The sequence below is a fragment of the Diabrotica undecimpunctata genome, chromosome 3 (genome assembly GCF_040954645.1).
Source record: "Diabrotica undecimpunctata isolate CICGRU chromosome 3, icDiaUnde3, whole genome shotgun sequence".
Taxonomy (NCBI): Eukaryota; Metazoa; Arthropoda; class Insecta; order Coleoptera; family Chrysomelidae; genus Diabrotica; species Diabrotica undecimpunctata.
The window spans coordinates 13,625,782-13,640,821 of NC_092805.1; the positions used below are offsets into that span (position 1 = coordinate 13,625,782).

Consider the following 15,040-nt stretch of genomic DNA (forward strand, 5'->3'; position numbering starts at 1 on the left):
TAAGAGAATCATTTTAAAATTTTGTACGTCTCTCAAAATTGTAGATGAATGAGAAAAATTGATAAGAGGTATAAAAGGTATAGAGATAAGATAAAGAGGAAAAGTTTTTCTGGTATAGACCCTTGTGTAATTTATACTTCATAAAAAGATGATATTGTTATTCATGATTTGCAGGGTTGGCAAAAACCAAGGTTTTTAAAAAAAAAAACCAAAAAACCAGGTTTTTTGGTTTAAATCAGGTTTCTTTGTTTTAAACCAGTTTTATTTGATACAAAGTATTATAGGTCTAAATACTTGACTAAATAAATTAAATATTTATAAAATAATAGTAATAAACAATGAAAACAAGGTTATTTTTATTTACATAAAAAAAATTAATATAACAAAAAAACATCAAACGTAAAAATATTCAAAATAATTAAGATTGAAAACACAAAAATATAATTTATCTTTATTTTAAGCAGATGTATTAAACACTTTAAATGAAAAAAAAAACAATTTGGAGGCTTTTTCTGTGCCAAACCTGTTTCTAAGTTTCGACTGCACTAACCCAAAGGAAGAAAACATTTTTTCAACGCCAGCTGAAGACGCTTGGGCTATGTGAACTTGTTCAATAACATTAATGATGTTAGTGTCAATATTTTTGTGGCTTTTCCACCACTCAATCGGTGTCACTTTTGAAGTGACACTGTTTTCAAAAAAATGTTTTTGAAAAGGTACACTTTTTGCCTGAAACTTTACAATTATTGGTAAAACGTCAATTTCGGGATACTTTTCTTTTGCGATGTCCAGTGCTTTTGAGGTCTCTTTCTATGTTAAATCTAAGTTAGGAGATTTTTCCCTTGGGTCATCAGATATGACGAAAAATGTGCTTCTGTCATTGCCATTTCATACCGACTTTTGAATTTTCTTATATACTCCTCATTGCCAATATTTCTGAAATTGTTTTCAAGCTCAAGAAAGTATGAAAATACAATCATCATTATCATTATTTCCAGAAGAACATTTGATTAAGTGATGCTTCATTCTTGATACCTGACCGTCTAAAGTTATCCCACATTTTTTTGCTCTTTCACCTTTTCTTATGCTAAGTTTAATACTTTCAAAGAAATTCCATACTAAGTCACGTCTTCGTCCACTTAAACCTGACATTGTCTCTTTTTTCCAATTTAATAATCACACAAGCGTTTATAAAAATAACTAAAATAAGTAGGTACTAACTAAGTGCCAAGTCAAAAGCATAAACTATTATGCTGGAAGCTGGAATCATAGATCAACTTGGGAATCCCCTGAGCCACCTGATCGCCGCACCATCACTCACAGTGAACGATGCTATGGGGAAACCACCTTGTTGAATAATAATAAAATACAATAGAGATATTCAAAAGTGATCTCCATCAGGACCGGTCTTGAATGATTATATTTTTGTTGAGATAACAAAATGAAGAAAAATTTAAATACATATTACTAGTGTAAAATTACAGTTGTTTTAATTATTAGAATAATTTAAAATATATTAATTTAAAAATTTAAATCACCAAATTTGTATTTGTAGTTTGTGGAGCTGTAGTTTTCATTATTAGGATAATATCAACAACATAGAGAAAAAAAAATCAATAAAAAACCGTGGTTTAAACCATGTTGGTTTAAACCTGCCAACCCTGAACATTTGTTATTAAGATGTGATAATACATTTTGATTTTTTAAACTCTTCTCAATGCTGTAGCGAAATTCTTAATTTTTAAACTTAATTATTTATTTTTAAAGTTAAATATTTGTAGGTATTTATGTAAAAAAGTGATAATATTGTATTTGAAATAAAATCTGTTTTATTATTTTTGATGTTGTACACACGGTGACCAAGTTGTGGTCTCTAGGAGGCCGCGTTCTTGTGAGCAACGTGAAATCGATTGCCTAAACTCCCGAACTCTATAAAACCATTTTAATCCTACGCCCTGTGGCCTACGCCTTATGAAATTTCCAGAAATTGAACCTTCTTCTGGAACTTGGATTTTAAGGAAAACAGGTATAATATGAACTGTTTTATCCGCCCTTTTCTATGGGGTCTGGAGACTGAAACAATCCAACATTAAAAACCTGGAAGCATTCGAAATGTGGTGTTACCGACGTTCATAAACTGCAAATAATTATCACCATTTAAATTGTTATCCACAATTCCTGCCCAAACATTAACTTTGAAAGTCCTTTGGTGATGAGTCGTTTTTTTGACGTGAGGATTTTCGTCGGCCCAAATGTGCTCGTTATGATCATTATTCCATTTCTACTGAAGGTAGCCTCGTCGGTAAAAAAAATATTTCTAATAAAATTAACATTTCGAGTATTTTCCATTAACAACCAATCGCAAAATCCAATCCTTTTAGAATAATCTTCAACCAATAACTCTTGAACCGTTGTTAAGTGATAGGGTTTAAGCAGCTGCTCCTTCAAACGCCTCCAAACCCTTGCGTGAGGAACATTTAGTTGAGCAGCTATTACCCTTGTACTTGTTCCACGGACTTCTTCAATGATTTCTAGAATGTCTTCATCAGTTGCATCCAATATTAGACGACGACTATTGCCAGCAACTTGCAGTTGGAATGTAAACGACGATCAATGGTCAGAAATAATCGTCTATCAGGTGTATTTCGATTGGGGTATTTTACTGCATAACGCCTTGCGGCTGCGGCACTATTTCCTTGACATTCACCTACGATATTCCGGATAGTTTATTGAAATCATAATTTAATCTGATCCAACTTACCCAAAGTTAAATGCATATCTGCCATTTCCTGAAATCTGTAGGCCATTGTAATATCAAAATTTTTAATATTAATCTTATTCACACGATAGAAGACGATACAACTTCGAACTCTATAGGATATACCAGGAACCAGATATCTTAAAACACAAAGATAGGACGTCTGAGGTGGGTAGACCATGTAATGCGGATGGAGCAAACCGACCCAGCTAGAAAAACGCTCCTTGATATACCTATTGGTCAAAGAAGAAGAGGAAGACCCAGAACAAGATTCCTAGATAACATAGACCAAGATATGAGAAATATGGAAATACGTGCTTGGCGGAGGAAGGCGATGGATAGGGACGACTGGAGAAAAATTCTTGGGGAGGCTAGGACCCACACAGGGTTGTAAAGCCAAAATGATAATGATGAATCTTATTCACACAATAAATGATAGCTTCAAATTATTGACTATTATCGATGGAACTGTTTGTAATTATTATATCCGTAGAAACTAATTGTAATTTTATGGCCAACTAGGAAAAAACTAGTTTTTCGAAAAAGTGATAAGAGGCAAAAAGTTTTAAAATTAATGTGTTGACTAATGATGCCACAAAATTCATTTGATTTGAACGTACTCAAAAGTGTGGGTGGATTTAGGGCTGCACACCCCCTTAAAATTTTTCTGTGCGTTTAGATTTTGTTGTTTCTTTTGTATGACAAATGCTGTCAGAACAAGAAAGTAACGTGTCTATTTTTCTTACAAAATGCCAAGTAGTTTAGGAGATAATGCAAAAAAACAATTTTTATTTTGTAACTTCAAAGAGCTGTAACTTTTTTTGTGTACACTTTTGTACTAAGGTAAGTTGGATTCAATCGATTAATTTTTATACCCGGAATGCGTGATTTAATTTATGAGATGCCTTTTTGAAACACCCTGTATAAATGTTTTTTAGAAACACAAATTTAATATGGTTGTGGTGTTTCCATTAAATATTTTCTACATCGGAGTAAACCACAACGAATTGTAATGAAAATTCCATTTTTTGTTTTTGGCATTTACATTTTTAATTCCATTTCTGAAATTCAAAGAAATTCCTGAAATAAAATTGTAAAAAATTTATGTATTTTAATATGGTTGCAAATTTCTTGGCTTTCCATTCCATGTAACAAAGGGATGTTGATGATCAAGATGATAGATAACAGAAAAAAAAATCTGAATTTGTCGTTTACTGTGTATAGTAGTTTGCTTTTGCTGCACGCTGCACCCCTGTATCCTTCCGTTTTCATTTTTTTCTTGAGCTACTGTTCACCTATTGCTTCTTACACTTAATTAATTGATGGGGCAGATCGCTAACACCAGGTAGCCTGCTAGAGTATGCATTCCTCCACGGGACGACCTTTACCCCTACAAAAATTACAGACTAATAAAATTAGTATGTAAGCCAAGCGTTACCAGGGCTTGTTTATTTTCCTTACTCATTAGTTTAAGGCACGAATTCATTAAGTCTACATTTTTTATGTCAACATATTTTTACAATGGTACATATGTATGCAAAATGTGGTGCCATCTATTACAAGATGGAAGAAATACCTTCTTTGAAAATTATAGGTAACTATAACATTAAATAACTTAGAATTTCAAGACGTAAGAAAACTGTTTTTGAAATATTATAGACGCTCGGAGACCTTGACTCATAAGGGGATTTTGTCCAAAGTAAATAAAAGTTAAGAAAGTCCATATTTTTTGTGTATGTATTATCCTGAATAGATAAATGTTTCTTGTCTATACAAAGAAATTATTTTCATTAGGCATAGATTATTCAGAGTTTATTGATCATAAATTTTCCACCTCAATAAATATCTAAATGTATTTTGGGTTGCATATAGAACTGTTCTTTGAACTGTTTCGTGCCATTTCCTACAGTTTAAGAGATACAAATCAAATGTGGTGACACTTTAGTTGAAATTAAGATATAGTAGTGGTAGAAGTCAAAAAATTGTTTCTGTAAAGCTTTACAGGAGTAATGTAAGATTACAATAAATTAAAGAAAAACAGCAGTTTAGCTCAGCAGAAATCAAAATAAGAATAGAAAAAGCCAGATCCATATTCACTAAAATGAAGAGAGTGTTCTGCGGAAGAGATTTGAGCCTTGAAATGAAACTTCGCCTGATGAGATGTTACGCACTTTCTGTGCTGTTCTACGGAATGGAGTCATGGACGTTGAAAAAGATTGATACCAAAAAATTAGAGGCATTTGAACTGTGGATGTATCGCAGAATCCTGAGAATATCATGGACCGAGAGAGTCACAAATGTCGAGGTCTTGAGAAGAATGAATAAAGAAAAGGAAGTCATATTTACGATCAAAAAACGAAAACTGCAATACTTGGGACACATTACAAGAGGCGAAAGATATGAACTGCTTCGAATAATTATGCAAGGGAAAATAGCAGGAAAAAGGTCCATAGGAAGAAGATGAAACTCCTGGCTAAAGAATCTACGGGAATGGTATAGCTGTAGCAGCAACGAATTGTTTCGGTCAGCAGTTTCGAAAATACGTATAGCTCTGATGATCGCCAACCTTCGGAACGAAGATGGCACTTAAAGAAGAAGCAGTTTAATAGGTATGATATTCCGACTTTGACAGGCAATTAATACAATTAAGTGTCAACGTTCTTTTTTCACATCAAAATAAGGTGTTCTCGTAAATCAGCCTTGTTGTACGACGTAACGAATTGTCAAAAAACAAAATAAATGTAGAATAGAAGCGTGTAAGTAGAGCCAATATAGAAATGGTAAATTCTGCAGTCTAGACACTTCGAACTGATGATTTTTAAGTTGGAATTTTGGAAACAGCTCATTTTTTAGATGAATTATGCCGTCAAAGTCTAATGTAGAACGCCAAATTATGCCAAACGTTCAAATAGTATTTCTTCCGCCTAATACAACAAGCATTATTCAGCCATTAGATCAAGGCATATTGCAACGTTTAAAAAATATTACATAAAGGCAACTAAATCCATCGTGAGTAAACTAGAAAATTAGCCCTTAACAGTAAAAGACGTGTGGAAGCAAATTTCCTGCTGGAAAAAGGTTTGGTCAGCATATGTAACAAGCAATGCAACTATTCAAACATCGACACTATCAGATGAAATAATTAATTTGGCACATTAAATTGGCGGAGATGGTTTTAATACCTTCAGCCATGATGATACCCCCTTTCGCATTTGCGGACGACTTCGCTATGCTGGTAGTGGCGCGGGACAGGGAGGACCTTATCTTTGGTGCACAGCGTACATGCAACCAAGTCGAGGAATGGATGAAAATGCATGAGCTTAAACTGTCTGCGGGTAAGACCGAGGCTATAATTCTCAAGGGACCAAGGAAAAGGGACGGGATAACATTTGAGTGTGCAGGAAAGAGAGTGGTTCCAACGAAATGCGTGAGGTATTTAGGGGTGACTCTGAGTCAAAACGGAAAGTGGGGGTAACACGTAAAAGTGATGACTCGAAGAGCTGGCTCAAAAGAGGGCCTAAAACTGAGAGGAGGAGAGCCCTTCATTCTGTTGTGCAATCGATCGTCCTCTACGCTGCGCCTATCTGCAGTTTTAACAAAGCCATAAAGAAAGCAGCTCACTCGAGCAGATAGGAAGAGTCTATTGAGGGTGGCGTGTGCATACAGAACAGTCTCTGCCGAGGCGTTAGGAGTTATCACCAGGTGTATTCCGATGTACGTGCTAGTGAAGGAAAGAGGAAGAATATACGAGAAAAGAAATGAAGATACAGCAACAGAACGTTTAAAAAAAGAAAAAAGGGAAAGGTCTATAATAGTGTGGCAAGAGGAATGGGATGAGATGAGAAGGGTGGCGCAGTGGACGAAGTCGTTGATTCCTAATTTGAGAAGATGGATGGATTGCGGGCACCAGCGTTTGGATTATTTCCTGACGCAGATGCTCACATTACATTAGATCAGGACATGGTTGCTTTAGGCAGGGCATACCTTTACAGATTTGGAAAGGCAGAAAATGACAAATGCCTGTATTGTGAAATATCGGACACTGTCTCACACACTCTATTGGTATGCGATAGATGGATAGGTGAGAATAGCCTGCTTGAAAGAGAGATAGGAAGTAGGGTGCAATCAGTTACGGAACTAGTGGAGGAGATGCTTAGGTCGTCAGATCGATGGAGAGCAGCTCAGAGATATGTGAGGAGAACATTAGAAAGAAAGGAACAAGAAGAAAGGCAACCCGGAGGTAGGCAGGATGCCCAGGACCGATCAAGAAGATAAGACAGAATGAGAAGGGGTGAGATTGAACATGAACAGGGAGGAATAGAGGGAGAGAAGAATTCCGTCGTAGTGAGAAAGGGCTAGAATGCGTGAAAATTGTGCGAGAATGAATTATCGGGTGAATGCCGTGCCGATGTTGCGTCCCAATCAGGGCGATCCGGCTGGTAATTCACCGATGAGGAGGGTGTTATTTTAGCAGGTAGGTCTCTAGCATTGACGGCGATAGTGTCCGAACAACCCTAGCGTGCGGCCTCGGATATCATCGTGGCCACGCTGGAGAAGTCCTGCATAACCGAGGCTGGAACGCGGTTCTGCCCACCTTCTAGGACCGAGGTATGTTTCGAACAGTTGGACCACCCCCTCATAAAAGAAAACAAAACCATGATAAACCATATTACCATGGTATGGTAAGTTTTAAGCTTTTGTATGAATTTCTTTCAGATATTCAAAGTAATTTATCATGTAATTTTAGAAGGCTACGGAACGTATCCCTATTTTTTCAAGGCAAGTAATATCTTTTTAATGCGATTTTTTTATATACGCTTTTCTGTGGAACGTATCCACCGCATAAAACGAGACGTTACTGTATTTGATATTTGGAAGGGTGTACAGTACAGACCCCTGGTCATCCCCTGGCTACCTTTACTGCTATGGCTTGTAACCTCTGGAGAATAAACTCTCCACTGTCTCAAGGCTTCCAATGCTCTCGTTAATAAGTAGAATTTATCCATTTAATGGTAGAACTTGCCATTTAAACTGCACTGTTTTCATTTATCCATTTTGAATTTTTTTATACTTAATGAGCATGTCTAGGCTCATATTATATCAGCGAAGGGGGTAAAAAATAAAACACAATTTTCTCAAAAAATTTATTCACAAAAATAAAACGAATGTATGCAAAAATTTAGTAACAACGCCATATCTACTTTTGATTTTAATTGAAAACTGTACAAAACAACATATTCTTATTCTCAAAATATCGTGAACATTTTAACCGTCACATAACAGATGAAATTGTATAAAAATTATATTATTTATAAACTTTGATCAAATAAAAGGGAGATATCGAGCACAGTTTTATTAATTAAATCTTGCCCAAGTACTTTCGCTTCCTAGAGCATCTTCAGGGGCATTTCGTCAATTTTGGCCTATCCAGCAACTATAGAATGTCATAAACATAAAATTGTACATCACACTACCATAGAAAAACCGATCACATAGAAGCGACACAACGGTCCAAAAGCGTGTACCATTTTTGTATACGCATGCCCGATTCTGGTTGTGTAACTGTCAAAAACACGTGCTTATTCTTTAATTCTGGTTGTTTTCGATAGTCCGTAGGCGTCTTTGGTAAATACTCGACACAACAAGTGCATTTGACCATTTATATAATTTATTTATAGTTAAAAGGTTATAGTTATAGTTTATAGTTATAGTTAAATATATAAGTTTATAGTTATAGTTTATAGTTAAAAGTTTAATTTATATATATTTAAAATGTCTGGATATATTTGTGCGATTCGCGGATGTTCATCTGTGACAGGAAAAGGAATAAGTTTATTTAGATTTCCTAAGAATAATAACAGGTAATTACTATTGCTTTGTAATTATTATTAGTTATTACATAATAGTATTGGTTTGACTTTCGAACAGTAAGCCGACGCCGACGTGTCTGTCCGACCTATAAAAAATAAACTTTGGTCTGCCAAGGGATAGTTCAAAATGAAAACATTAAATTTGGTGTCAGTGCTATTTCTTTTATTGAAAGACGCAAGTCTCCGAAGGCTCAGGTCAAAAAATCAACAGATGGTGGCCCGGCGTCAGTGCGCTCGAAGACAACAATACGAATATAGTATTTTTAGGAAATAAAAATATATAGAGGGTTTTATACACGAGAATATTTTATTTAAGAGCGTAGGCGCAAAATTTCGGGCAAATGTTTTTTAAATGTATTCATTTTTTTCGAATCCTGAAAAAACTAATAAGTATTTTTGAAAAATTTAAACGCAGAATGAAAGACCACATTATTACTGAGGGCCAAAAGTCCCCGAAAACTTCTATAATGTTTATTTTAATAAGTTACAGGGGTGAAAAAAAAAAGAGAAAATTTAGTGTGATTTTTAATTTCAAATATCTCATTCAAAAAAACTTTTTGTTTATTCTAAGGGACTTTCGGCCCTCGGTAATAATGTAATCTTTCATTCTGTGTTTAAATTTTTCAAAAATATTTGTTAGTTTTCTCAGGATTCCAAAAAAATGTTAAAAAGCATTGGCCCGAAATTTTGCGCCTACGCTCTTAAACGAAACAAAGAAATTACTAAAATGCTCAAACTAAAAATTGTTGGAAACATAATTAGACCGATAATTGGGAAATCTTAAAATTACAATAGAACAAGACTTCAAAATTGCAAAAACATGGTTGCAAATAAACAAACTTACATTAAATTATGAAAAAACTAAATAGGTACTCATCTACTTTTTGCTATATACAAAAGTTGTCTGCCAATTTTTAATTCGTTAAATATAAATAAAAAAGATCAAATATATGGATCGAAGTACATAAAATATTTAGGAGTTTTAAATGGGAATTACAAATAAAAAATATTAAAACTTTATTTGTTGCATATCTCAATGTTTAGTGACATTTTTGTGACTTAGTCAGGAGAAAACTGTAAATTTATTAAGATTAGATATTGACAAAAGTTAAATATTTCATAACTTACAATATACTTAGAATATACTAATACTCTTATAGTTGTAAGTAATAAAGTATTATTTATAAATACAGAAAAAGTTCTTTGTTTAAAATTTGTTCTGTTAAAAATTTGTAGTGCCAAAGTGTGGATAGAAGCTTGCAGACGAGAACACTTTATAATAATTATAGGATTTGTGAACTGCATTTTGAAGATAATGTTATTGTAAAAGGAAATAAAAGAAAAACATTGGCGCATGACGCAGTACCTTAAATGATCTTTGTTATTTATATTTAACGAATTAAAAATTGGCAGACAACTTTTGTATAGGTATAGCAAAAAGTAGATGAGTACCTATTTAGTTTTTCATAATTTAATGTAAGTTTGTTTATTTGCAACCATGTTTTTGCAATTTTGAAGTCTTGTTCTGTTGTAATTTTAAGATTTTTAGTAATTTCTTTGTTTCGCTTAAGAGCGTAGGCGCAAAATTTCGGGCCAATCCTTTTTAAATACAATCATTTTTTTCGAATCCTGAGAAAACTAACAAATATTTTTGAAAAATTTAAACACAGAATGAAAGATTACATTATTACCAAGGGCCGAAAGTCCCTTAGAATAAACAAAAAGTTTTTTTGAATGAGATATTTGAAATTAAAAATTACACTACATTTTCTCTTTTTTTTCACCCCTGTAACTTATTAAAATAAACATTATAGGTGTTTTCAGGGACTTTCGGCCCTCAGTAATAATGTAGTGTTTCATTCTGCGTTTAAATTTTTCAAAAATACTTATTAGTTTTTTCAGGATTCGAAAAAAATGAATGCATTTAAAAAACATTGGCCCGAAATTTTGCGCCTACGCTCTTAAGAATTTATATTGTGTGATATGCCCACTGACTATTAATTTTCTGGTTGTTAGCTGTCATTGGCGGCTTGGCCACGTAACTTCAAAGGACTGTCGCTTCTCTGTGTTCGGTTGTTCTCTGACACTACACTACACAATGACAAACACTTTAAAAAATTTTTAAAATAGGCGAAGCTGCATTATGGTCGGCATCAGGAGAGAGAATGATCATTCTCTCCGAACATAATGTAGCTTCGCCTATTTTAAAAAAATTTTAAAGTGTTTGTCATTGTGTAGTGTAGTGTGATGTACAATTTTATGTTTATGACATTCTATAATTGCTGGATAGGCCAAAATTGACGAAATGCCCTTGAAGATGCTCTAGGAAGCGAAAGTACTTGGGCAAGATTTAATTAATAAAACTGTGCTCGATATCTTCCTTTTATTTGATCAAAGTTCATTTACTCGAGCATTCAATCTTATATCAATATATTATTTATATTTTAGACATCTGGTCTCGGAATATAGTCAAAACATTTTACTGAATTTGTCAATATATATATATATATATATATATATATATATATATATATATATATATATATATATATATATATATATTACAGGGAGTCAAATTAAAGTGTATATTAGTTCTGAAAATTGATAACGCTGTATAGAGGGCGCCAGTAAAAACAACAATACAGCTCCAATCGATTTCAACATTTTTTGTAAGATTCATATGTTTGTTTTCCTATATATAAATTCGCTTAGTTAAACATAAAAGTCACACAGTTGTATTAGCGTCCTCTTAAAATATCTAATGACATATTTAGTATAGGCCGGTTACAGATAATTGAGAAATTTAAAGAGATAGACCAATTTGTGTACGAGTGATACCGAACAAAATATATCCATGTGCTTAGATCAAATGACATCTGTTTTAATAGTTCCTCTTTAATATTTTGCCTTATTACAGGATAGTATTCAGAAAAAGTTTTTAAATTTCCACGAAATTCTGAACGAGCGATAACAAAACTGATGTGGCTTTCGGTATTGTTATACATATAATTTTTAGTTTAAACTCTGTAAAGAGAGCACGCATTTATTAGTGACGATTTCGCAATCAGAAAATATTAAGTAAATAAAAATGAGGCGTCCATGGGAGAATAGTGCATTAGAAATTGTTGAAGAAAATGAGGAAATTCTACCACCAAATAATCCTGAAAATGTTGCTGGACCAAGTAGAGGAAGTATTAAAAAGCCAGAAAAAAAACATTTATCGAAAGACGCTAAAGAAATTGTGTTAAATGTGTTTAATGGATTATATGAAGATTGGAACGGCACGCGAGTGTTTTAAAAACTGCGGCTTTAACAAAAGTTTCATGTGCTACTGTATATCGAATTATAAAGGAGGGCATTACAAATAGACAAAAAAGGAGCGACTTTGGACGACATCGATCTATTGAGCAACATCTTTTAGGTCTCATTTCAGAAACCATTTATAATATGTTTGCAGGTAATATTATACCCACACTTAATCAAATTTTAGCTGAATTAAAATCTAAAAATATTATTAATTGTTGTAAATCAACTTTAAGAAAATTTTTACTATCAAATGGTTTTAAATATAAAACAATCAATAAACGACATACTATAATGGAAAGTGCCCGTTTAATAAAATGGCATAATGAATATTTGGAAAAGATAACCGAGTATAGAAATAGCGGAAGAAAAATTTATTACTTAGATGAAACGTGGTTTGACACTAACGAAACGATTGGAAAAGGTTGGAGTAATGACAATGTAAAGTGCAAAGTTAATGTACCAGCTTCCAGGGGAAGACGGTTGGGTAACCGATGGCTTACTATTAAGTGCAAAAGACATTAAAGACAGTTGTTTGGACTATCATCAAGATATTACGGGTGAACTTTTCGAACCGTGGTTTAAAAATAACTTATTACCAAATTTAGCAGACAACAGTGTTATTGTTTTAGATATCATTCTAGACAACTTAAACAAATTCCGAATAAATACTCTAGAAAGGATGAATTGCAAGATTTTTTATTATCACAAGATTTATATTTTGAAGATTGGTATACTAAAGACCAATTAGTAGAGGTACTTAATACAAAATTATTTGTAAAGGAATATATTATTGATGATGCAGCAAGTAAAAATGGACATACAACTTTAAGACTACCACCATATTACTGCGTTTTAAATCCAATAGAGCTGTTATGGTCTCAACTGAAATATAATGTGAGACAAAAAAATGTAAGTCCAAAATGTTACAACACTGTCGTGAAACTAATAGATTCTGACTTTAAAAATATCTCTGAGGATAACTGGAAGAACACAATAGAGCACGTAAAAAATATCGAAAAAGAATATCTTAAAAACATTCCTGTTTTAAATAAAATTATTATCAATGTGGAGAACAGTGATTCAGAGGAAGAAAGTGACGAAGTGTAATACCAAGACAACTTTCTCTCAATACTGAGCTTACCCGGAATATTTTCTTACATAATCAGATGTAGGGATTATCGACATATATTCAACACCAAACTACTGCTTCAATTTAAAAAAAAAACTTAGCCTTATTATGAAAACTTCACTTATTGTTGCAATATATATATATATCTTTTAAAATCAGTTCTTAGGAGAAAATAATAATGTAAGTAAGTGTTGACTAGATAAACTTTTAATTTTTACTTCAAGGTTTTATAAATTATTTAAATATATATTTTTTATCTTTAAGTGCCTACCGTTCGCTCAATTATTAATTAGTTTTTGTATACAAACCAATTATTGTTTAAACATTTTATAGAAAATGCATTGTAGAAATATGATTAAAGTAATTTAAACTTACACAAAATCATCAATACATAAAATTAAGCTTTGTTTATAACAATACAAATTTATAGAACCAATTTCTTATAAAATATACCATATTATAATTCATTTAGGTAGGTACTATCCTGTTCTTCACTGTTCATAGTGCTGCTTATCGCATTTTTCTCAAATAAATATAACCGACCTATACCTGCGATCTAATTACAATCCTGATTCTTTTGATTTTTTACTATTCTAAAGCTTTTGATTTTTTAACGCTTAACCACTCTCTATTGATTTCACTATTTAAGTACATTGGTATGTCTAAGCGGGCATATAATATGCTATATATCTAGTTATCCCAGTAATAGAAGTCAATCTTTCGATTACAATGGTAAGACATCGAATAAGACGTCTTAAAACAAACAAAGCGGTACTACAGGGCTCTATATTGAGTCCCACATTATTTAGCATATACACTTCAAACTTTGCTGCTAACTTTCTCTCCTGTACTCAGCACTATTTTGCTGATGACACTCAGATCTATTTATTTGTTCATCCTGATGAATTTAAACAAGTAGTGGCTGCAATTAATTATAATTTAGAAAGAGTTTCTTAATTCTCTTTGCCTTCTTAATGAAAACAAATTGGTAGGTATAGTGTTTAATCCAGCTACACACAGAAATACTCTGAAGGACCCTTCTTCGAACAAAGTAAGCTGTCGATTTCGCCGATACTTATCATCATTTATAGATTAACCAATGACTTTCCACAAAAACAAATCAAGAAACAAGCCTCACTCAGTGTCGATGATGGAGCTATTTTTATATATTTCTGTCGAGAAATTTATACCAGATATTTGGAGGAGCATCCTGTGGAAATTGGAGGATTCGATGAGAACGGTGAACCAATCACTGTGGAAATAGACGCCTACAAGATCGAGGTGCTTATAGGCACGGAAAATGGATTTTTGGAGGTGTGGATAGAAATAGTGGGAAGTTTTTCATAACACCACTGGCAGCAAAAAGTAAAGAAACACTTTTACCCATCATATTCTAATATGTTAATGTTACAAATATTCTTCTTCTCATGGCGCCGACTCCTTTCGAAGGTTGGCGATCCAAATGGCAATTGTAGTTTTGGAAAATGCTGCGCGAAAGATTTCTGCGGATGAGCGGTCGAACCATCTCCTCAGGTCTTTCAGCCACGAGTTCTGGCGGCTTCCTACTGAGGATATCAAATATATATCCAGGGAATAAAGTAATATTATTTTCTTAATGATTTTATCGGGATCAATCATTGTTTCTGATAGATGGAGAGCGTATGCCAATATAGGTCGCCTGGGCGGTGGGGTGTATGAACACAGGATTAAATTTTAGACTTCTGCCCAGAAAAACCTTTGCCACCCCACAAGAAACATCTGCGGCAGGATTTAAAGTCAGCAAACAGAGGATAACGGTGAGAGCGTTTAAGAACATAAACATGGAAACTCTACCAGTGGATCACCCGTCGCAGAATTCAGCATGGATGGACACATATTTGTTCAGGGAATAGTTTGTGTGCGAATTTGTTCCAAAAGTGAAAAACAATTTGACAAAATTAGATCTGCCCATCAAAGCACTTCTACTGCTTGACAACG

General features: G+C 33.4%; 1 non-coding gene across 1 annotated transcript; it reads right to left on the minus strand.

The window, feature by feature from the left end:
• Positions 1–4,082: 4,082 nt before the first annotated feature.
• Positions 4,083–4,236, minus strand: LOC140437934 (U12 minor spliceosomal RNA). Its single transcript, XR_011950416.1, has one exon. It is a non-coding gene; the product is annotated as a U12 minor spliceosomal RNA (small nuclear RNA).
• Positions 4,237–15,040: the final 10,804 nt, after the last annotated feature.